This window comes from Cnephaeus nilssonii, assembly GCF_951640355.1.
Source record: "Cnephaeus nilssonii genome assembly, chromosome: 2".
NCBI classification, from domain to species: Eukaryota; Metazoa; Chordata; class Mammalia; order Chiroptera; family Vespertilionidae; genus Cnephaeus; species Cnephaeus nilssonii.
Window position 1 is genome coordinate 104,337,265 of NC_137073.1, and position 25,639 is coordinate 104,362,903.

The 25,639-nt window shown below is 39.3% G+C and overlaps 1 protein-coding gene across 1 annotated transcript in view; it reads left to right on the forward strand.

The window, feature by feature from the left end:
• HCN1 (hyperpolarization activated cyclic nucleotide gated potassium channel 1) overlaps nucleotides 1–25,639 on the forward strand; it is a 313,423-nt gene that overhangs the window by 187,294 nt on the left and 100,490 nt on the right. The window lies entirely within an intron of this gene.

Consider the following 25,639-nt stretch of genomic DNA (forward strand, 5'->3'; position numbering starts at 1 on the left):
AAAACTTCCTTTTGCTTCCATGGATGGAAAATCAGATGTTATGTTTCTTTTCTACAACAAAATTTCATCTACGTGAAATGTTCCTGGGGATGTACTCGTATATGGTACAGCCTCTATTTTTAGGTATCTTACTCTGGTATCTTGAGGCATTTTATTTCAAAGGTACAGGTACAAACATGCACACAAATAACCATAGTACAACATTCCTTTTAAAATGCCTACTCCTGCCCTAACTGGTTTGGCTCAGTGGGTAGAGCGTCGGCCTGCAGACTGAGGGGTTCCAGGTTCGATTCCGGTCAAGGGAACATACCTGGGTTGTGGGCTTGAGCCTCAGTGGGGGACTTGCAGGAGGCAGTCGATCCATGATTCTCTCTCATCATTGATGTTTCTATATCTCTCTCCCTCTCCCTTCCTCTCTGAAATCAATAAAAATATAAATAAATAAATAAATAAATAAATAAATAAATAAATAAATAAAATGCCTACTCCTGCCCAGGCCAGTGTGGCTCAGTTGTTTGGGCATCTTCCCGTGCACCGAAAGTCTGGCAGTTTGATTCCCAGTCAGGGCACAGGCTCCGGTTACAGACTCGATCCCTGGTAGGTAACATGATGTTTCGCTCTCACATCGATGTTTCTGTCTCTCCCTCTCCCTTCCTCTAGCTCTAAATTCAGTGGGAAATCTTTTTTCTTAAATGCCTACTCTTTAGAATAACTTCTTTCTTTCAACTTGATTTTAGCATTTACTATATTCATGACATGCAATTCTAGGCATTCTTAAACGTACAGAGACATGTGTCTTAGTATAAAAGCAAATGAGCTGGTTATAAGGGGCAATGATATTTCAAACAGTAATTCTTTCTAGGGAAGACTTCATTGCAAAGGTAGCATTTAAACTTTGCCCTAAAAGATATGAAAATATCTTTAAAATATGTGAAGTATACATTTGATTTATAAAGTTAAATATAACCATATTCACATTAAGTCTAAGAGCATATGTTTTGCTCTAAATAGTGCAACACTCACAAAAGAAGTGAAACAATAGTGAATATTTTTCGTATATACATTTGCAAATATTTGTTCTACTTATGTTAGTTCTCATATTTTCTTCTAGCATTACATTTTATTTATTTCTGTCTTTTCAATTAAACTTATTGGGGTAACATTGGTTAATAACATATGAGTTTCAGGTATACAATTTTATAATACAGTAGAGGCCCGGTGCACGACATTCGTGGACACAGAGAGTTGGGGGGTTCTCTCAGCCCGGCCTGCACCCTTTCACAGTCCGGGAGCCCTCGGGGGATGTCCGACTGATGGCTTAGGTCACTCCCCACAGGGAACAGGCTTCAGCTGCAGTCGGACATTTTTAGCGCTGCCACGGAGGCAGGCCACTGCACTCGCCAGTGGCTGAGCAGAGCTCCCCCTGTGGGAGCACACTACCACCAGGGGGCAGCTCCTGCGTTGAGCATCTGCCCCCTGGTGGTCAGTGTGTGTCATAGTGACCAGTTGTTCCACTGTTTGGTCGATTTGCATATTACCCTTTTATTATATAGGATTGTTTGTGTATTCAGTTGTGTGCTCACTACCCAGTCGAGTCTCCTTTCATAACCTTGTATTTGACTGCCTTTACCCTTTTTATCCTTCCTCTTCCCCCCTCCTTCCCTGGTAACCACCATTACGTTGTCTGTATCTATGAGTTTGTTTTCTGTTTCTTTGTTCATTCATTGCATTTCATTTTACATCCCACACATGAGTGAAATCATATGGTTCTTGTCCTTTTTCATCTGACTTATATTACTTAGCATGATACTCTCTTTCAAAAAAATAACAATTGTCTTTATTAAAAGGGTATTTTGGGGTGTCCATACAGTCCAAATAACTGTACAATTATAATGTAGGGCAATATACTACTTATTATATTTAGTGATAAGCATATTTAATGAAGAAAATGTTAATGTTTGGTTTTTCTTTAGATTGGTCTGCATGTTCTCCTTTGTGTGTGTGTGTGTTTAATCTCACATCATCAAACCTTAATTATGGCTTAGTTGTTGTATAAAGTGTGTTTCCTGAGTTTACAGTTTGCTTCTTGGGTCTTTTTCTGGCTGCAGGTTTACTTGTGAAATTGGATTAATTTGTTTTGCAATTATTTCTATGTTTAACTCAAACATAGAGGATGGGAAACATTTAAGTTGATTTCTATGTTTAACTCAAACATTGAGGATGGGAAACATTTAAGTTGGTGTGAAAATTAAGCTAATTTTCACACAAAAAAATATGTGAAATTGTGAATATTGGTGATAGGAAAGAGATAAAACCATAAAAAAAGGCATTTTTGTACCAATAGAGAATCTTGATGGTGTCATTTACCTTGGAGATAGTATTGTCTGTCCTAAAGCTTTTGTGTTCTAGAAAACTTTCCATAAAAAGTCATAAAGGAGAAGTGAAAATCTAATGTATGAAAAAAGCTCCCTACACTTGTATGTCATACTTAATATACATACACAATATGCTCTCTTATTAGTCCTCACAGCAACAGAGAGAGGTAAGCACCGTCCTCCCCTATTTTTAGAAGTTAAACTAATTATCCAATGTCACATCATGAGTATGGATTGTAGAACCAAGGTTAGAATGCCTATCTATCTGATGCCACAATTTCTGTTCTAAACCACACTAGAATATCTTGTATGGTACAGATTACAAAGAACAGTTAGAAGTAATTATGAAAGCCGAGACAGAAGGCTCAATGATTGAGTGTCGGCCTATGAATCAGGAGGTTGTGGTTCGATTCCCAGTCAGGGCACATTCCCCAGGTGGGTTGTGACTCGATCCCAATGAGGGGCATGCAGGAGGCAGCTGATAAGTGATTCTCTCCTATTGTTGATGTTTCTCTCTCTCTCTCTCTCTCTCTCTCTCTCTCTCTCTCTCTCTGTCTCTCTCCCCCCCCCCTTCTCTCTGAAATCAGTAAATATATATATATATATATATATATATATATATATATATATATATATTTTTATTTAAAGGTATTTATGAAAGATAGAATCTTTGGTCACAACACACAAGTAGCAGTAGAAACTCACTGTAAAATCAGCATTTGAGCTGTGAAACTAAAAAGTGGCACCTGATATGAGATGTAGATATAGAAAAACAAAGTCAAACTGGGAAGGCAAACTTAAGGGACCAGACAAGGAGGAGTGCAGATGACACTGGTCATTCTTGGTTATTGGATTAAAAGTTATGCATTGTCCATATGAAATTGATATTAAATTATTTATGAGAAAATTTAGTGAATTCCTTGTGCCTTCCTTCTTTACAACATCTTTCATTTTAAATCATTTATATCCTTAAATATCATTTTGAATCTTTCTTAACCATATTTGCATTTATAGCTATATTCTTATCTCTCTCTATATATATATTTTAAAAATTCTTCTTAACCACATTTGCATTGTTATTTATATCCATATACAAATATTTTTTTAAAATTCTCTTTAACTATAATCACATTCATATCTATACTTTTATGTATACCAATATATCACTAACTAATTATCCATATATGTCCTATGATGAGACAGAGTTCATATTATAACTATTCTGTATCTTTAATGGGTTATTTATTCAATATATTTTTTCTTATATTAACTGTTTCTAATCTGCATTTCATTCCATAGAAGTAGGTTCAGTCCCTCTAAGCTATTTCCTTTGCAATCTTTATTAATTCATCACTAAAATAATTATTTATATGTGTGTGTTTTTTAAGTCAGTCAATACCATGGTGGATTATTTGAATTGCTGAAATAGGAGATTTGACTAGCAAAATGCTACCAGAAATGGAATTAATCTTGCTTTGCATTTGTAATATTTGCTTTTGTTTTATTCAAGAAATGTTTGAATTATAAAATTCTAGCTGAATGAAAATCTTGTATTAGTGTGATAATTAATGTATAATATAATTAATTTTTAAAATCTTGTCATTCCCATGGTATTTTGTGACTATGATTTAGGCATATCACACTAACATTGTCTTAGTTCATTATTCAAGGGATTAGAAGTAATGGTTTTTGGTTTAAATTACAAATATGAAATATTTATTTTAAGAATCTAAGAACATGAAAATTATGACAAATTGAAACTAACATTTTAATTTTTATGGCATTTAGGGAATGATTTTCCAGAATAAATAGAGAAGGATTTGTAGCTAAATAATACGTTCCTAGGGTCATGTTTCTCTCCTTGAAGTCTGCAAGTTTACTCTCAGGGATCCCACAAGTTTCCCCCAGCAATCTCGTAAACACTGGCAATAGTTAGAAAAGTTTCAACATGAGCATATTATGAACATCGGGTCAGCTAAATGACCTAACTATGGAGTCTGGATTTGCTTTTGTTGAAGTGTGTTGTGTCATGAGGTGTTATTTAAAATGATCTGGCTTATGGGTAAATAAATAAACAATCCATTTATACTAAATGAAAGCTAAATGATATATTAAATGTGGTACAAAATTTTCACTGGAGTCAAAAGGAGAAATGAGTTGGAAAACTTAATCATTTGTTATATAGCCTACGGTTGTATTGTGTTAAACTATACACTCTACAATAATTAGTGCCATAACAGCACTGTATTTACACTAGAGGTCCGGTGCATGAAATTTGTGCATGGGGGGGGGTGTCCCTCAGCCCAGCTTATACCCTCTCCAATCTGGGATCCCTCTCACAATCCAGGACTGCTGACTCCCAACTGCTCACCTGCCTGCCTGATTGCCCCTAACCACTCCCCTGCCAGTCTGATCGACACCTAACTGCTCCCCTGCCAGCCCGATTGCCCCTAACTGCCCTCCCCTGCCAGCCTGGTCGCCCCTAACTGTCCTCCCATGCCAGTCTGGTTGCCCCCAACTGCCCTCCCTTGCAGGCCTGGTCCCCCCAACTGCCCTCCCCTGCAGGCCTGGTCCCCCCCAACTGCCCTCCCCTGCAGGCCTGGTCCCCTCCAACTGCCCTCCCCTTCAGGCCTCGGTCCCCCCACAACTGTCCTCCCCTGCAGGCCTGGTTGCCCCCAACTGCCCTCCTCTGCTGGCCCTGTCACCCCTAACTGCCCTCCCCTGCTGGCCTGATCACCCACAGCTGCCCTCCCCTGCTGGCCATCTTGTGGCGGCCATCTTTGACCACATGAGGGCAGCCATCTTGTGTGTTGGAGTGATGGTCAATTTGATTATTTCCTCTTTATTATGTAAGAGATTGTATGCAACTATCTGGTTTCAGCAAAACAACATCATCCATCACAGTAGATTTGTGCTAAGATACATTTATTTTTTTTTTTTAGTGTTTGCTTTGTAAATTTCTTTTTGTTTTTATTTTACAAGAGCTATAAGGATAAGAAATGTATTTCTAGTTTTATACTCATATTTATTTGAGAAATCTAATCAAAATATTTTAAGCCAAGTCAAGGTCATACATTATGTTTTATTTTGTTGTGATTTGAAGAAATCTACACACTATTTTATCCTGAGATGCCACTCTAGAGATCAGGTAATATGTCTTATATATATCCAGATATCACACAGATCCGATGCCAACCTTGCCTAGGTTGCTAACAATAAAATATTCGTTGTTTATAATCAAGTGAGTAATCATTAACAGTATTTGAAAATGAGTTATTATATTATTTATGCATTTTCAGTGTTCTTCTTTGGATGACTTTTGCTTTAATAATTGTACATCAAATTATATCTTCAAAAATAAGTAATCACTTGACGAACTCCTGGGCAATATACACAAAATTCATAAAATTTTAATGCTCTTCAGTTCTATATACATAAGATAATATATTCCAGAAAAAAAGTAAGATGTGTGAGCCATATTAACTACGAATATCAGAGAAAAAAAGAGATATAAAATGTCTGGAGAGTCTAATTAATAAAACCTATGTAGAGAAAATAAAGGATTTGATTAGAAGATCTAGGCAACAATCCAATTTTGTTTTCGTCTGAGAGAATGTGTCAGGGACACTTACTGACAACCAAACAGTCACACCATGTAATCTTCCCAGCTCTCTTCCAGCTGAATGGATCCCTCTGATCAGTATGTTCAAGGGTCTCTGAATGGCTGTGTCACCTTTCACTTGCAGGTCTAGGCATGAAAAAGCTGGTGTGCAACCCTCCAGATCCTCTCCAGAGGCATGCGTTTTGTCACACACTCCCTGACGTAGCTAATCCATCCTAACTCATCAAGATGGCAGACTAGAAAGGGTAAAAGCTGACAGAATTGAGTGTAGAGTCGTGGATTCCAGAATTGCCTCTACCACTGAAACATCGGTGATTTCAGGCAAAGCACTGAAGTTCCTGTACTTCAGCTCTGAAACGAGTGTGTGTGTGTTATTCTTTCATTTAGGTAATCTCGAGTGCCGTCTCCCTGAGTGCCGTCCTTTGGCCAGGCATGATCTTAAACCCTGAACGCACAGTAGGGAATGAGACGCAGCCCCTGCCCTCACCAGTGCTCACATTCTATACGGCTTCGTTCAGACCACTCTTCCTAACTGAAAGCTAAAATTAAGAGATTATCAACATGTAGGCTCTTCTCTGAAGGAATTTATAAACAAGTAAAATAGGAAATTCCATGCTGAAGCCATTAGTATCAACGTGAATTGAGGTCTCTGAAATGTGTGCATAGCCCAGAGACTCCTGAACCCGGGACTAGCCCTCTCTCTGCCTGCCAAGCCCGGGACACATGAAAATTCAGACTTTCAGACAAGCCTCTTTTTATCATTTTTTTCTAATTTAGCCACCCAGACAGTACTACTTCTCTTCACTTCACAGAGTGGTATGTCAGTGGCAGCGTCCCGTGGCCTAAGATAAAGTCTATGCATAGTATAAACTGAAGGTTGGGGGACACAAAGTGGGTAGACATTTATTTCAATGACTATCAGCTGGTTTGGGATCAGGAAATTTTGACAAATGGGGATTGAGACACGTCAGTCACTTCCAGCTCAAACACAGGTATAGTCACCACAGGCACACTGGGCGCTAGAGTAGGAAGAGTTGTTTGTTGGTATCTACTTTAAGGGAATTATTTGGAAAAAAAGGAATATATGTCATTCATTTGCAAGTTTCCATACCCAAGCAGAATGTTGAAAACTGGGATTATTATATTATCTATTCATACTCTAGCAAATATACAAAGACAAAGTTAAAATTGGTTCACTTTTTCTTTTACAGAGCCCAATGAACTACTTAGATAATGATTGATTGAAATAATATAACGGATTATATAACTAAACATGAAGCTAAAATATCTTAATTGAAAATATATGTCCTCTCTTGAGGTGTAGCGATGTATTGTAGATCTGTAATTCTATAAATTAGAAATTGTGTTAATACATTGTTGATTTTTTTTTCTAAATAGAATGTATTGCCACAGACTTTTTTTAAAGTCCTGATAAGAAGTAACTAATTTGCTGACAAGTCACTATGTAGCTTTACTGGGAAAAAAATGCATTCATAGGTCCTATGAGTTATAATAACAAAGTAGGTTAGCAGCCTGCTGAGTGCTGTAGTTCTTCACCATCCAATTTCCTATTTCTGCCTAATAGGAAAACCAGCCTGGTGCCAGCTCTCTATTGAATAGAAACCTCGTCACAGAAGAAACAATTCGCCTACTGTATTCTTCCTTCTCAGACATGTACCCAGTTATGGGAACAATCCTATGGAAATTAGTTCTAATCTGGTCTTTTGTTTTCAAATGAAATATGTATGAGAAGAAAGTGTTAACGTGAATTATCCTTCCATCTAAAGAAGGATAAAGGGTATTACTTAAATTACATATTGGCTAAGACTACATTAAGTGGCCTTACCAGTACCAAGACCAATACAGAAGTATCAAACGTGTTTGTTCTTCTTATGTAGACCAGCTCTTCCATTTTAACCAACAAATGGCTAGAAGCAGCACCATTCATGCCAACTAGCATAGCCAATTTATCAGATAAGACCTTGGGAATATGTAGTAGAATCATGAGCTGGTCTTCTTTATACTTTAAAGGCATAGAGATGGTCCAGTAAGACCAAAGTTAAATACTCTTCTAGCATCACCAGCCAGGTGCCTCAGAAACTCGGCTCCATCTCAGTGAGACTTAACACCTGGCTTCCCTGTATAACCTGTTGTCTCCTACTCTATGTATAGAGCTATGAGCATATCCATCTGTGGGCTCTAACCATTTACTTTAATTGTCTAAGCTAGATAAAGATGAAAGATTGCGGAAGAAAATTTGAGAATTCACCATCATATCTTTGTAATTCATAAAAAGATATATAATCATGAACCACTGTATAGTGTATGTATTCCAATATCATTTTCTGGAATATATTATAAGATCAAAAAAAGTTTTCTCTAAAATAAAAAAATAAAAAAATAAAGTATTCTCTAAATATATTCTAAAGATAAAAGTAGATATTGATTATGATAGCTACTTATACTGACCACCAAAGCAATCATATGCATACCGAGCACCTGTGTTAGCCTTTGCCATTGTGATCAGTGTGGTCATCTAAGATCCTTTTGCCTGCAAGTTAGGGAAGGGCTTCAGGTAGAAAAATCTTTAATTTCAGTTGTATTCAAATGAGAATATAATTCAGTTTGATGATCTCAATTTGCATGCACTGTATTTTTGTCCTTTAGATGACTTTTAAAAACAAATTGTGTCCTAAGTCTGGCTATTGATTCATATTTGTAAAAACTTATTTAGCTAAATGGAATTATAAGATGCTTGGGAAAATACCATTTCAGGTGGTACCCATTCAGTGGTACCCATTGCTAACTCCTCACTACTCCCAAGTTGAAACTAAATAATTAAAGCTCCATTAAGTGATGATTATATTCCTTCTAGCACTTTTGTAATTCAGCTCTCAACTATCTTATCAATTCTTAAAAAAGGGGGGGGGAAGGGAGAAGTTTGGCATAGGTCAGTAATCAGTAAATATTAGGCAAATGAAATTAAAGATTTTATTAATCTTCAACTTTTAAAGATTTTATTCATGACTTCTCCTGAAGGTACTTTTATATGCAAACACCAATGAAAACATACATTATGAATTAAGAATGAGATATTCAACTCATCTGTCAAAGATCAAGCAGGAAGTTAGTGACAGAACTGGATCTAAGATAGCATCTAAATAACCTTTAGAGTGAGGGAAACATTGATGGCATTTAGTAATAGTTGGAGCAAAGACCAATAAATGATAGAGTGTAAGTGAAATACCTTCAGTCTTGTGTAAGGATGTCTTCTGTGAAGGTGAACTGAGTATACAGGGATAAACTCTAGGGAAATTGAACTCAAAGTCACTACTTTGGTACTCCAGGTGAGCCCAGCTCCCTGGCCCATGTGAAGTGCACCTTAAGGTGAAGATATCGTGAAGAAGAGATGGTGGGCTAATTGCACAGGATCTTTCACAAACTGAAAATTGGGATGAACCACTTGTCCATGGGGTAGGTAAATAATGTGTGCATTTATAGAGAGGACAAAGAAATGCTGCAAATTACAGCCTGATACATTGGATGTTGATTCCAAGCAAGACTCCGCATCCTATATAATAAAAGGCTAATATGCAAATCGACTGAATGGCGGAACGACCGGTCGCTATGACACACACTGACCACCAGGGGGCAGATACTCAACACAGGAGCTGCCCCTTGGTGGTCAGTGCACTCCCACAGGGGGAGCGCCATTCAGCCAGAAGCTGGGGTCATGGCTGGTGAGCACAGTGGCGGTGCCGGGAGCCTCTCCCGCCTCCATGGCATCACTAAGGATATCCGACTGCTGGCTTAGGCCCGCTCTCCATCAGTCAGACATCCCCTGAGGGCTCCTGGACTGCGAGAGGGTACAGCAGGCCGCGCTGAGGACTGCACAAATCTCATGCACCAGGCCTCTAGTTAAATTATAAAAGAAATTATTTTTGAGCACTGAGAAAAGGTAGTGTGTGGTCAAAACAAGCATTTGTTTAATAAAACCAAGTCATAACCAATCTTCCTTTTTTAAATTCTCTCTTCATTTATAGATAGCTTATCATGGGAGGAAAAAATATTGTTGAAAACTTTATGTACATATACCAGTCCACTTTTTTTTTTTCTAAAATGATCATTAGACTAATACAAACAGTTTATACAATGCTCTCTACAGATTCTTCATCATATCTTATCAAATATTTGGATTAATAGAATATTTAACTGAGTGGGTTAATAGCTGTTGAGTGAGTGTTGTGTGTGTTTTTTTTCTTTCACACCCCAAAGTGCAGATTAATAGATAGATATCAACATAGAAGATGTTTAGTGTACCTCTGTGGGATATGACACTTTTCAACATAATAATCCAATGTCTTTTCAACATATTAATAACCCCCTGGTTGCAGTCACTGAAGATGCAGCTAACAGAAATCAAAAGAGAATGCTGGGTTATAGACTCATATTCAAGAAGGTCTTGTTAAAAAGAATGATGAACTGAGTCTAATAGAATGGAATTTTTATGTGGCAGAACAAAAGGTCTTTAATAATGTCAAAAAAAAAGGGCAAGGACAAGTACGGGAATCAGGCAAGGATGTGATAAATACATAGGGTTTTAGTGGCTGTAGTTTCAATATCCTATATAATAAAAGCTTAGTATGCAAAGTGTCCTCTCAACCGGGAGGTCATCTGGGAGTTTGACCAGGGGATGGGACCGGCCAGGGGAAGGGAGGGAGGCCCCAGGCTGTGGGGGAGGGGGAGAGAGGGGGTACCTGGCTGGCAGCCAGCTGCTGCTAGGGACCCTACCAGTGCACAAATTTAGTGCACTGGGCCTCTAGTATATCAATAATTAAGACCCATGTTAACTAGAAAATTCTAACCAACAGTATTTTTATAAGAAAAATATTTAGTTTAATTTGGAGCCTTCAGTTATAAGAATTTTAATTCTACAGGCAATTATTTTCTGACCAAAAGGTACCTAATTATCTCTTTGAAAGGTAAATGCTCACTGATTATCTACTTTTATTCCTGATATGATGCTTTTAAACTAATTTAGATCCACTTATAAATTTATTTGTATGTAAGATAAATTAAGGACATTGTGACATGTCAATAATTAACTTGTTTTTCAATAACCACTTTTTCTCAAAGAACTCTCTTGATTATTTGACAGAGTATTTAGGTATTAAGGAAGCACTAAAATGCTCCTGCAGATTGTAAAAACCCATGAAGAGTGTGCCAGGAAGAATGGAATCCTGCCAGATTGAACAAAAGAGATGCCATTATCTTTACACAGAATCTTTTCAATTGTATAAACAGGAAAGGGGCTCATTGCTTTGCAATGTGTTTTTCTTTGCAGCGCATCTCTTAAGGTGTAGCAGAACTTAGTTCTTAAAACTCTATCCCTCTTTGTGATAGATCACAGTGATAAACGCCCCGAGAAACTTAGAAGTGTGTGGCCCTCCTTCAAAAAACTGTTAACATCTTATAAGTATTTATTCTATTTTTATTTATTACTAGTAATAAGAAAAATATTTAAAATTATAACAAAAGTATTATTCTGGATTAAATTAATAATTTGCCTAATAGCACATTTCTCCATGCTATTGGGAGCACAGAGAAAAAGATGGACTTACTGTTTAACTTGCAGGAAGTGAGAAGTTGCATATTTCACACTTGACTTCACCCAAAATAATGCCAAACCTTACATTGTGCTGCAGCTGCTTGTAAAGTTGCTGATTATTTTCATTGCTACCAAGTTATGGAAAATTGAACCTACAGCTTCCCCAAAATGCTCATGTCTTTATTTAGAGATAAAATAGATAATAAATAAGTTAACTCATTCTCCCTCTATGAATTTTTAATTTGTGAAATTACATTTTCTAGAGGATCCAGAGCAAACCTTAGTGAGAAGGGTTAAATCTCTATGAAATAAACAACTGGTTAACCAAATATCTGTAACACATATGATTAATATTAATAAAACACAGTTAATCAAAGCCTTAAACAGCCTTACTTTTTTTCACTTATTTCCCAATAGCTTGGTGAAAAAGAGTTCAATGGCAAGAGAAATGGTGAAAGTGTCTGAGATTTATTCTAAAAAATAATTCTAGTACAAAATTAATGCAGGTTTAGCCCAACCCAGTGCTCAAGACTATGCTGCTTTGTAGCATAAAACAGTTGAATATACAATGGTTATCCAAAAAAATCTTAAATGTCAAATAGTTATTTAATATTGTTTATAATATTCCATTTATCATGACAGAAAAGAAAAATCTTTCACCAACTTTTGAAACCAAAAAATACCCTATTACTAGCAAGATCAACTAAGTTAATAAAAATAATTAGAAAACGTTATTCTCTAAAAATACTACAAATTTAATATATAAATTTGACTGCACATAGAAAATTCTTTCAAAGGCTCTTGACGACTTGAGACTATCAAATGAAATTAACTTTTGAAAAATATTTTTTTTTTAATGAAGTCCAATTTGATCAAAGGGTATTACTCAACCATTGTCTGACCTAATTAAACTGATTTCAAAATGGATAGCAAACTTAAATGCCTACAGGAGCCAATCTAGTGATACTGAGGTGTGAATTAGACCAACTGTAAGACAAAAAGCAGCTGCTTGCCTCTGGTGACCAAGGGACACAGCTGCTCCTCAAATCGAGCTGATGATTATCAGGTGGAAATTAATGCCCAATGGTGCCCAGCAGACCTTCAGTTTCCAACTTCTGCAAGTGATCAGTTAGTTCATAAGGTGGAAACCAGGAATATGGGCTTTGTCACTACAAATATTGGTCTCTTCCTTCAGACTCAGGCCCTCACAGAATTTCCCATTCCTCCCCATTTACAAAGGAGAAAAGCAGTTAATGAAAGGCACCAGGAAAAATGAGAGAAAGGGGATTTGTCCACATTTGTGGCTCAGTCTGGACTTATCACACCGCTTACATGATTTCAATTTCTTTTACATGAATTAATTGGTTTGACAATTTCTCTAAATAGTATGATAAACTATCAAAAGGTTATGATTTGAGAAAACTGGCCTTGACAAAATACATAAAGTGTAAAAAGGAAAGACCATTGTTAATTCAGCACTGTTCACGAGAATTCTTTGTCGTTTCACGGGGAAAATAATGCAATTTTGGTACGAAAAACAGTAAAAAATTGACCACTTGGATTCTGTTGTGAAGGGTTTTCTCAAAATTAAAAACTATGGTCTTCACTTCCCCCGTTGTCTACTACCGAGAAATACCTGGTGAGCAACCCATTAATTAATAAATCAAGACCTAGAACTTCCCTGCAGCTAGGGCCATAGTTACCTGACTCAGGGGACCTGCAATTCAAGCTTTAGACTCTAAATATTCCAGATGAAGAGCTTTATTAAGGATGATTATTAAGCATCATCCTTATGCCAGTAATAAAATTAAAAAAATATATCCAGCATCTTAACTTTATCATAAAGAAGATCCCTTCCTTTGTAAGGATGTAGTGTTCAGGCTGGACTGAAAAAGACTTGGAGAAGTGTATTGTATATGCGATTAGGTGTAATCCCCCTCACCCATACCGCAGGACTAATTTGTACCCACCTATTGTCATTAACTTGGGAGTATTTACGGATTATCTACTTACCTACCCTTTTTTTTTTTTTTTTTTGAGTGACTATTTTTGTACCTGCTGATGTAGCGGGAAAACAGATTGATAATAAAACAATGTCTTGCCCTCATGGTTGTCTTTTTTTCCAGGAAAATAGAAAATAAACAAAATAAAGAGCTGTAAAGGATAATTCCAGACAGCACAAATCCTATTAAAAGAATCTAAAGCAAGAGAACAGAACACAGTGACCTGGGTCAAGCAGATCTATTTAAGACAGCATGGTTTTTAGATGCCACCTCTGAAAAGATGGCATCTGAGCCAAGAACTCAAAGAAATGGCAGAATGAGTTATGCAGATATCGGGAAGGCGAGACATCCAGGAGGAGGGGACAGCCTGTGCAGGGCTGACTGGTGGCTGGAGAGACGATGTTGGAAGGGTACCCCCGGGCCAGCCAAGTCACAGCGGGCCTTGGAGATTTGGGGACTTATGCTCTGTGACAGGGGGAGCTCAATGAGACCCAGTTTTCTGAGCTGTGAGAGCCCCTTCCAGGGCAGACAGGACCCAGAGGAGGGAATCCGATGTTCTTATTTCCCAGGGGAAATTAGAGTGCCAGGCACCGAGGTGCAAGTGTGGGAGCAGATGTCCTAGTAAGTCGGCAGCAAGCGAGTGGTTGGGACAGAGCAGCGGAGCCCGGAGCAGCGCAGACTGGGCTGTGTGTGATCGAAGCTCAGGCAGGTGGGCACAGCACCAGGTGGGCAGCAGCCCGTGAGCTTGACCTGAACTAGTGAGGTCAGGCAGTGGGGCAGCAGCCGCTGCCCCCTGGGAGGGCAAGGAAGCACCGTGGACTGCATAAGTAAGTTAGACTGATTTGAGAACACGTGACATTCCCTGGCATTGGGGTAAGAAGACAGGCCTAAGTGTCTTGGGTCATGAAGCGGGGAGGAACAGTACTTAATTTAGATATAAACATTATCAGACCTCATGCTATTCTAAGGAGAGATCATTCTGGGAGATTCATTATTTCATTATGTTAGGCAGTCAACAAATGTTTCCTGATTGTCGGCTCTGCACCCAGCACTGTGGTAGGTCCATTATCCTGCCCTGGGAGTCCTATGTCCTCATTGAACTTGGTGCTATAAAAGGAATAAATGAGGGTAAGCTTGATTTCTTCAAGTATCACGTTTAGTGAAGAGAAACCAAAACAAATGTTTAATGTGTAGCTGTCTCGAATCTCCAGTGATGTTTGAGCTCTTTGACTTACGTTTTTGTCATCAGTATTTGAGAATCTCAACCTTTATTCCAAACTGAAGCTGATTCTTAGTCAACATGTATAATGATTTTCAGATGTTAGTATTTGATTTTTCTTTTTAATCTCCTTTAATTTCCTTACGTCCGGGAAGTCTTGTTAAAGAATTCAATGTACTTGCATTTATATCAAATGAAGTCTTGGAAAACCCATTCTAAAATCCTGCTATGATTATAAAAGCCAATCCTGTTGGTTTCCTGGTGATCTGCTTTAACTGGAGAGGACCTTCCAGTCCCTGTGGGCCACATTCTCTATCTCGTCTGCTCATGTATTGCTGCAGGGCGCCCAGAATAACGTCATGGAAATAAAATGGAACTCTCGTTTAAAGGGAGATTTCAATTGGACTTGTTTCCCTCTAAAGAGACAAACAATAATATTTGCACTATTTTCCATTTTAACATATTATATTTATTTTCATGTGATAGAAAAGAAAACTTACTAAAAAAATAAACAAACATTAAATCAAGGTCTTTAATTTGAAGGCTAAGGTATCATTTGGCCCATTACATTTCCCTGATATATTTTCCTTATCTGAAATTTGATTTTTAGCAAATGTGCACTATAGCCACCTGATGTGTCTATGGAATTGTATTCTGTGTGAACCTTTGGAATTGCAATGGTGTCGGGGCAGATGTCCTACAGAGCGGATTCCATGTGTCTCTAGGGATGTTGCAGAGAGAGAGAGAGAGAGAGAGAGAGGGAGGAGAGAGAGAGAGAGAGAGAGAAAGAGAGAGAGAGAGAGAGAGATTTGAGTATCATAATTCAGTTCAAGGAAAGAAGTTAAACTCAGGCCCCCTTTTGGTGTTTATCTCCTCCCTCCATCACCTGCCACTTGCCTGAGGAGGGGAAGCTGCACTAAAGGGAGAAGGAAGCATTCCGTAGTGACCTTGCAGTGAAGTTCTGATGGACACTGGTAGCTGAGTACATAAAGTAATCAATATGTCAAATGGAGAGAGTGCTTTATAAAAATGTAATGATGCGGTAAGAAGGCACAGCAATTATCCATTGAAGCATATCTTCTAGTCACGCAGGAGAATTACGGTTTCCTGAACTAGGCAAGATGCTCCTGAACCTGAGAAGTTCAGAACATCACAGAATTCTCTCGTGTGATAACTTGTATTAGGCATTTGGTGCTGTGCATGGTGATTTTCATGGAGGTTGCTATGAAAGAGACATCACTAAAAGGCACATCCTTGCCCTAGCCAGCTTGGCTCAGTGGATAGAGCGTCAGCCTGCCGACTCAAGGGTCCCAGGTTCGATTCCGGCCAAGGGTACATGCCTGGGTTGCGGGCTCAATCCCCAGTGGGGGTCGTGCAGGAGGCAGCCGATCAATGATTCTCTCTCATCATTGATGTTTCTATCTCTCTCTCCTTCTCCCTTCCTCTCTGAAATCAATAAAGAAATATATTTTTAAAGGCACATCCTTCCCAGGGCTAGGACTAGAAGCATCGTATTAGTCCCTATTGTACACCAGATTGAAGGGAGTGCTCTTCTGCTGCGTGGTGCTTTACTTGGTAATGTGCTTGCTGCATGTTAGGAGCCCCTATGTGCTCCTGATGTCATTCAGTCCTCTCCAACTCCGCAGCGCCCATTGCAGATCCCAATTTTACAGCAAGGCAGCTGGAGCTCGGAGTTGTTAATGTCACCACTGTACATTGCAGAGCTGAGGTTTAACTCTGTGTGTGTCCAATTCCAAACCTCCAAAGCTCTTTCTGGGCTTAGCTATTTTCCTCAACATCTGGAACAATGTCAGATATTTAGGGTCCTAGTCTGCTTAGCCTGCCATAAGAAATGCCATGCATGGGGGTGAGGGGCGGTTAAACAACAGATATTTATTTCTCACAGTTCTGAAGGCTGTGGAGTCCAAGATCAAGGTGTCAAATTATAGAAATAAACCGTTCATAAGTTTTACATTGCACAGTATTTCTTACTGGCCTGATGAAATCTCACTGTCCTGCTTCGCCCCGCCCAGGATGGGTGTGTCCAGCTTATCTATAGTCACTGCCCACCAGGCAGTCACTTAGTCATCGTATTGGTGATCAGATCCACTGTCCTGGCATCGCCCTTCTTGTGGTTAAATAGCCTTTGTTTTACTTAATAATGCCTCATTCACCTAACTTCCCTTATAGTATATTACTATAATTGCTCCATTTTATTATTAGTCATTGTTGTTAATCTCCTACTGTGCATAATTTATGAATTAAATTTTATCAGAGGTGTGTATGTCTGGGAAAAAGCAGATGATACATAGGGGTCGGTGCTATCTTTGGTGTCCAGCATCCACACAGTGGAGCACACTTCTGCTGGTACCTGGGGATACTATATATGATGGAGCTAACACTTCATTCTTTTTCTTTTCATGGTTTCAAAAACTCAGTGACGCCCACTCTGTTGGGTTGTTGTGATATTTATAAATGCTGTCTATAAATGAGCACATCTGGCAGCGTCAGCACTCGAAATATTAGCCGTTAGCAATATGGTCCTGTAGACCCAACTGTGGCAAAGCTGGCTGTTTTAAACTCATCCTTGCTCTTTATCATAGTTCAGACTTTGGCCAAATACCTCTCACCCTACACCGCTGCAGACTGATGATCCTTTCATTTAATTTATCCTCTGGAAAATCTCAACTCTCTGCCTCAAGCCTATCTGTAGTTGAACTTCTGTTTTCTGTCGATCTGAATTTTGTTTCACTTTCCCTCTGGATTCCTACTGACTAAGTTCTGTCCAATGTGCAAAGAATAACAGTCTACTTCACCTCCAGTGTGAGCCTTTGGAATTGACATTGTGCCGGGCAGATGTGGTGCAGGGCAGACTCCCGCTGTCCCTTAGAGAGGTTACCAATAGACTGTAAACTTGAAAACTTTTAGAAAAATAAAAATGCTACCACTTTCTCCACAAATCATTACTTTGTGTCACAAGGCTCCAATATTAAATATATAAATCTCTCATAAGCAACTTAAAATTTATTTTTTTTTATTCTCTCCAGAGAAGTGAAAAGCACCTGATGCCTGCTGAATGCCCCTCGTAGGAAGCGAGAATCTCTCCCTGGGGTACTCGGCCACGGGGACATCACTCTCAACCGTCAGCTAATGCACCGCCTGGGTTAACACGCCCCCCACCCAGATCATGTTGGTTAGGCTGGAGGGTGAACCAACAGATTTCATAATGTTCTCCTCTGTGATATTATTTTTTCCAGTTTGAAGTCAGGCGTTGGACAGACGTTAACTGGGTACCTACTATGCACCAGGCAGGTGGTGTCTTACACGCAAAATGAAGAAAGACATGTTTTCCATTTTAGCTTCACTTCAAGTTAGGAAACCAAATCATTTGAAAAGTGTGTTTCCTGAACATTTCAACCTGCAGCAAAGCACCTAAAAATTGCATGTTTCGCTGGCTAGCCACAAAAGAGGAGGTAGGAAGAGAAAGAAGTACAGGCGGCTACACCTTAGTGCCCAGAAACAACGCATTGACTAAAACATGGTCTCATCAGCAAGCTGTGCATAAGGGATGTTATTGGGGATGTCATTGTGATCTGAGCTTTTTTATTTTTTTATTTTTATTTTTTTAAATATATTTTATTGATATTTCACAGAGAGGAAGGGAGAGGGATAGAGAGCTAGAAACATCGATGAGAGAGAGACATCGACCAGCTGCCTCCTGCACACCCCCCACCGGGGGATGTGCCCGCAACCATTGTACATGCCCTTGACCGGAATCGAACCTGGGACCTTCCAGTCCGCAGACAGACGCTCTATCCACTGAGCCAAACCGGTTTTGGCTGATCTGAGCTTTTTTAAATGAAAACTTCCCTAGCTATAAAACAGATTTCAATAAACAGAGTTTAGTCTATTATACTCCTTTAATTATCCAGGGGCAATTTACTAATTCCTGCCTTTATTTCTTTCTCCTGTATCAACCCCAGGCAAAATTTGATTTTCAAAAGTTGCAGAGCGGTAATAATGCATGAATTTAACAATACATGAGATATTAAATCATTACAAACCATACACAATGTTTAATATAAAAATGTACAATTGCCTTCATTACTATGAATCAAAATTAATAATTAAATCTTATACAAATCAGCTGTTAACCACTCGTTATACAATGCATACTAATATAATACGTGTTTGCAAGTTCGATAAGGAGACCATGGTAAATTAAAGTGACTTGAATATTTTTTTAAAAAATGAATGTTTCTTCATTGCTTTAAGTTAGCACTAAAGTGATCAAAAAAAAAAAAGCAGATATTCTGACCAGAAGGGAAACAATGGCCTGCGTGACTCTTGATAAGATTAACCAAAATTTTAAATTAGAGAAAATTCAAAACGTATTAGCACTAACCGCAGAAATGCATCCATAGCAGAAAATTTGAAACAGGCTAAAACGATTTCAAATATTACAATGTCGCTTCATTTTTACAGAGGGAGACTTTGTAGAATAGTAATCTTGTTTGTGGTATCCACAAGTTATGTTTCCGCTGCGTTCCAGGAGCTTTGCATGTGGCATCTATCTCATTTAACCCTTGGAGTGACTCTGCACATTTTACGCACAGTCTGATAAAGGACAGCACAGGCCCTCGGGGAGTAAATGGCCTCCTCACTGTAAAACAGCTAGCGAGAAGCCCAGCAAGAATTTTACTTAAGAACCATCTCACTCCCAAGTGCATGCTCTTTCCACCATAATTTAGACTTCACAGGACAAAGACATAATGTTCTCCCTCAGATAATGCCCAGAAATTTTGAAAATGGAAAGTGATCAAGTCCTACCTCCATACAGTCTTAGAAAAGCAGGATTTGTTCGCAGAGCCAAGGGCTCATAGAGCCAGAACATGAAATACTTCTTTGTACTTCAAATGACTTAGCGACAACGCCATCACATGTTGTACCATAATTTTAATCAGGTAGTTTCATCAATGGTAACGAATCAACATTTTTGTGGATTAATGATTAACTTGGAAGTGTTACCAGAGAGGAGAGGTCCTCATCTCCCTTGGTTGCGAGTGGGGGTGGATTTCTAGTGATATCCTGAGAAAAAGAATTTTTTTCTGAGACTCTTATGGGAGGATACCATTTTGTAGAAAGCTTTATTACTGTGGAATCAGACCTCCACGTTTCCAAGGTTTCACTTCCTGCCGAGGAAGAAGTCCCATTTTGCCTTTAGCAGGGCTAAAATCAGAGCCAGGGCCCAGCATTTGCTTTCCATGTCTGCATGGTCCAGTTCAGCATCAGCTGGTTTAATTTACTTTTCCCCACTGCTGTCCATCAGTCCATTGCACGTGGGGCCTCAGGGATTAAATGGCCTCCTCACTTTAAAACAGCTATGGAGGAAACATGGGTGAATGCAAGGAGACCAAGAGCGAGCCAAGAGCACAAAAGCAACACGAGAGGGAATTCTTTTGTTTAGGGGATTATGTATTCCCAAATTTTCATGGCTTTGCAGTGGCCCCGCCCATTGTGGCCAACCATCTCTGTCCCCAGGTTTGACCAAGTGGCAGGTACCTCCCTTATGTCACCCCAGCTTCACTGTGCATGCATCTGTCTCCCCTTTGTTGGACCCCTTCCCCCAGGGATCTGCAGGGGATGGGCCAGTATTCCCTCGGGAGTGTGAAATTGTAGCTTCCTGATGAAGCTACCCAAGTGACATGCCTTTAATGCCTGGCCTTCCCTTTACTCCTTTCCTATTATTAATAACTAGAGGCCTGGTGCATGAAGATTCATGCAAGAATAAGCCTTCCTTCCCCTGGCTGCCGGCACCAGCTTCCCTCCTGCACCAGCTTCCCTCTGGCACCCTGGACCTGGACCTTCACTCTGGCTGCTGCCTTCTGCCTTCACTCCAGCCGGAGCTGCCCTCCTGTAGCTCCCTCTAACCCCATCCCCTCCACCCCCCCTCCCCGCCCATAGCAGGCATCCTGCCCTGCCCCGGCTGCTCCACGCCTGTGCATGTGCGCTTCCCAGAGGCCCAGAGCGGCCGGGATGGGGTGGAACGCCTGTGTCATCACCATGGCAATGACGCAAGTGTCCTTGCCCGGCCACCACCATCTTTGTCACGTCAATTTGCATATTCCCTCCTTATTGGCTGTGGGCACCGTCATCTTTGTCGTGGAGTGATGGTCAATTTGCATAATCCATCTTTATTAGATAGGACTAGCCAATTACAATTATAGCATAGTGTTTTTCTAGTTTATATATCAAACTTCCAGATGACCTACATTCTTTACAAGCATGTTATGCTTTGTTTTAATTGTAAAGATTTTTAAAAATAACTTGTAGTCTGTAAGCACACATAAAAATAAAAGCAAGTTAGTGGAACCATACATTTGCTATACAGGTTCATATCTTAGAAATATCTTAGTTTTGCAACACCAGTAATTGAACCAATGTAATGATTAAGACAATAAATTTTGTTCACAAATGATGTCTTCAAAAACTATAACTTGGTCAGATCTAACCAAACACCTGGTGTTTGCAAGCCAATTTGCAAGAGAAAGTAGGACTATCTGAAATGAAAGGCCGAATAGATTATAGAGAACCCAGAAATATCCAGAGACCTGAGGAAGAAGCAAAAGAATGTCTCTCAGCAGAGCAATTATAAGGCTTAAATGTTAACCCTGAGCACAGCAAATTGTGGAAGGTTTTTATTTAATGATTCCTTTAACAAACTAAAAGCTTGAGACCACTGTTCACAAAAATTCTTTTTTAAAGATATGACAGTGAATAACATTCTGGGGACAGCCAATAGGTTTGTGTGGGTTTGTTTGTTTGACATTTAAGGGTAGACAAGTATGATGTATTCAACTCTTGGTATCTTGGAAACAGGCAGCTGTAAAAAGCAATTTAGGAAGAAAAACATGCTAAGAAAAAATAGAGCTGACCACTGTGTAGGAGTCAGCTCAGAAAACACTGGTATGAGAAGCACACCCAGTATGAGAAAAATGAATGAATAGACGGTAGCCATAGAAATTATTATTCTTTTGAGTTATTTATTTAATCTTATAATGCATTTGTTAATTGAGATATAAAATGCTAAAGCTATACTTCTGTATTTCAGATAAATTTTCAACATCATTAGCAATAAACAAAGTGAAATATGTATTCTGGGCTTATGTTAAGTTTATTAAAGAAAACAAATCCCCAAATGCAGTTTGGAAAATAATTTAACAATATTTTTAATTTAACAGTAGCATTCTACGCCATGTGACACAGTGAAAGTAAACATTTTCTCCAATGTTTGGAACATTTTGGTAAATTTGTGTTTTCCCCTCTAACTTTTAGGTGACCTTACTCAGAAGATAAATATCAATTTCCTAATTTCAACAAAAGCCATTAGCACTTGGTTTCTTGGTGTATTCATAAAAGCAAGGGAATTACTATGTTGAGGTATTTTTAATCACAATTTTAGTGTTTATTTTTATCATTTTAAAGTACTTATTATAAGCAATGAACTTGGCCAGGTCAGGGAATTAAGTGATAGATAGACATAGTTTGAACTTTAGCTGGGAAAATAGAAGCATGCAAATTTACAGAAAAGCCCAGCAGATCTGTGGAGGATGCTTTGGAGTCAGGCATCAGAAACTCTTACTGAAGCTGTGGTGGGCCAGATCCTACATAAGTCCTGGCAGACAGTGGCGAGCAAGTGAATTTTTCTTTACAAATAAAAATTATTATAGGAATGGTAAGGAAATATTGTTAAGGAAGACGTGAAAGTTGAGCTGAATTTTGAAAGATGGATAGGATTTAAATTTTCAGAAAGGAAAGAGAGCCTTCAAACATGTAGAATGTAGTGACCAAAAATATCCCTTAGGAGGAATGTTGGTGCCTGAAAGTATAAGGGCTGGTAGGAAGTCAGAGCAATGTGATTGGGTGGAGAGTTTGTGGGAAGTGAGACAGAAAGTGAGAAAACCAGGCTGGAGCCTCACTGTGGGGCCCTGAGTGCTGGGCTGGGAGGAGCTGAGTTAGAAGATAGAGGATTCACTGAAGGTTTCTGAGTTTCTTACCCTTATACCACATGCAGTGATCTTGCCTAGCCCCTGCGTCTGAGCCTAATGTTCGTTCCATTAACATCTCAGCAACGCAAAGGAGGCTGGCAGGCACCCAAAGGAAGTCATGAGCAGCAGATTTGTCAATCAAATTGTTTCCATGTCTAGAATAATAGAAATATAAAATATTAGAGGAAAAAATAAGCCTGAGATTCCAGAAGTCTGCATTGGCTTGTTACAAACAAACAGATGCCCAGAGAAGGTAAATGACTTTGAGTTGGTCGAATTGTTAGTGACTGATCTCCTGAGAAAAACTTTCCTCATTCTCGGCTAAGTGTATTTCCGTTTCCCCACGTGGATTCTCCCCTCTCTGCCCAAGGCCTGAGAAACACTACACAGCCTGGGACCCAGCAGAGAACAGATGGTGTTCTCCAATTACAAAGTTGAGGGAAGGCTTAAAAGAGACTGCTTACCCAGTTGTGAGTGGGATGTTGGGGACCACAAGGGATAGCAGGGTTCCCAGGGAGAGTAATCCCAGAACTGTTAGTAGCATTAAACCCCAGAAAAGGGTGTCTTTAGGTGGGGCTGCATCCACAAGAGAATAGAAAACCCCCCAACCAACCCACATTGTTCAAAGTGGAGCCCAGAATCCTGACCACATTCCCCCTCCTCCCTCTGATCACCTGTCAGGGTCTCCCCATGGACTGAAGCCAGCTGAAGTCAGTGGTAAGAGGACCTGTTGCTGCAATGTATTCTGGTCAGTTTCCTGACCAAAGAGAAGAGAGTGAAGGACGGGAATGGAGGCCAAGCACATTTCTAGGAGGGGGCATATTCTCAGGCCTCCAATAGAAACCCTCACTCACGCCACTGTCTTACGGGACTTCTGGCTTTGATTGCTCCAGCATCCTGATCATCAGCACACCTCAGGGCTTCCGCCTGGCATCCTGCTCTTAGCTTCTGCATCTCTCATTTCTCATGAGTTGAGGGTGTCACCTCTCCCACAGAATCCTGATTTCTTGAATTGGAAGTCCTGTCTCCTAGTTTCTGCATACAAGTCCTAGGTCAACAGCCACTCTGTAAACTGCTGCAGGGTTTCCAGGCAACCCTCCCTTCCTCAGGACTTTGCCATATGTAATAATAACTCGGCATCCTTTAGGCTTATTCAGCACAGGAAGCTGGATAGTGTCATAGAGTACCAAATAAATCATGAGATGTTCGATCCTTTTAAGGAAGCCCAGACTGCCTCAGTATGATGTTCATCCTAAATTCCTTCAAGTGTCCAAGATATGCTTGCAAAAGCATTAGGTCATCATTCATGTTTCCTGACATAAAGGGACATGTATGCAAAAGAAGCCCAAAGAAGCACTGGTTTCCTCCCCATATTCTCTGGTGAAGAGCATTCACTCCAATGGAAATGTGTAATTTATGCTCTGGTGTACTTTGGGGTCAGGTCATGCCAACATCATATAGCAGCAGCTGTTAAGCTCCCAATTTAAATAAAGTGCTTTTGCAAGAGAGGAATTAGAACTCCCTACTGGCGAAGTGCTTTGATTGATACCTTCTGCTCTGAGAAGCGATTCCCAGCTGGCTGATGTCCTTAAGCACAGGGTTTGCCTCCATTTCCACAGTTGTGTTTCTCTTCCCACATCTGTCTTTAAGCCTGGGACCCAGCTGCTGACAGTTATATGGATTTATCAGCATCAGAGTCTAAATGGAATCTTACTGTTATTTTCCTCATGGGCTTGCCAGCCTGAACACATGACCTTTTTCCTACCATAACTTCGTTTAGCAAAGCTCATATTGCTTGGGTTTAAAAGCTGTGTGCAAAACAATATTAAATAGATTAGACTGCATGAATGCTACTAGAATTATTTTTTTTTTTTGGCTCAGATGAGCTCTGTGATAGGTTACTGCCTTTGTTTCATATATGCATATATAACATGTATTTAATTATATATTTAAATAAATAAAGCATATAATAGGCAAACATGGTTCATCTTTGTTTGCATATTATTCAATAAATATAGTTTAATGAACATGTTTTCTCACCTTTGCTTGAATTTTAACAGAATACGTTATACTCACTTTCATTCTATCATTCTAAGTATGAAAAGACAGGATTAAAAAAATTAATAGAGAAATGCATTTTTATCACTTTGTAAAATCAACTCACAGACCTTAGTTGGCTTTTTTTTCTGAGATGAAATGCACATGAAACTGCCACGTTAGAATACGGAGGTGCCCACTTTTCCAAATGCAGGTTTGTGTATTAATAATTCTATATGCCACCCTGATAAGAGGCATCCCATGCCCGTCTCCAACCTTGTCAACCTTACTTTGTAAAACTATACATCTCGGTAGATTTAGAATTTCTATTCTCTTCCATCTTCCCATTTGTCCAGTGGTCTAAATGAGATGTTGAGATCTGTCTGACAGTTGTTCCTCTTGCTTTGGGTTTCTTTTCTGGGAGGTGTTTGGAGGATTAAAATTTTCCACCATGAAGTCATACACCTTAGCATGACCTTCATTTCCTACCCTCTGCACTAATGAGACCCTGGGTAGCTCTTATTTAAGGAAGCTGCTTCTGTCTGCTCGGCCAAATTAAATTGATCATAGCCGACAATGAGTAACCTATTGTTTTACGTATTTACATATTTTAGTACATTGAAAAGGCCTTGAGAAAATTCTTAGTTTTGTTTTGAGGGGTCGCAATTAAGATTACACTGTATTCTCTTCAGTCACCTGCTGGAGGCAATGACCTTGTATTTATGTT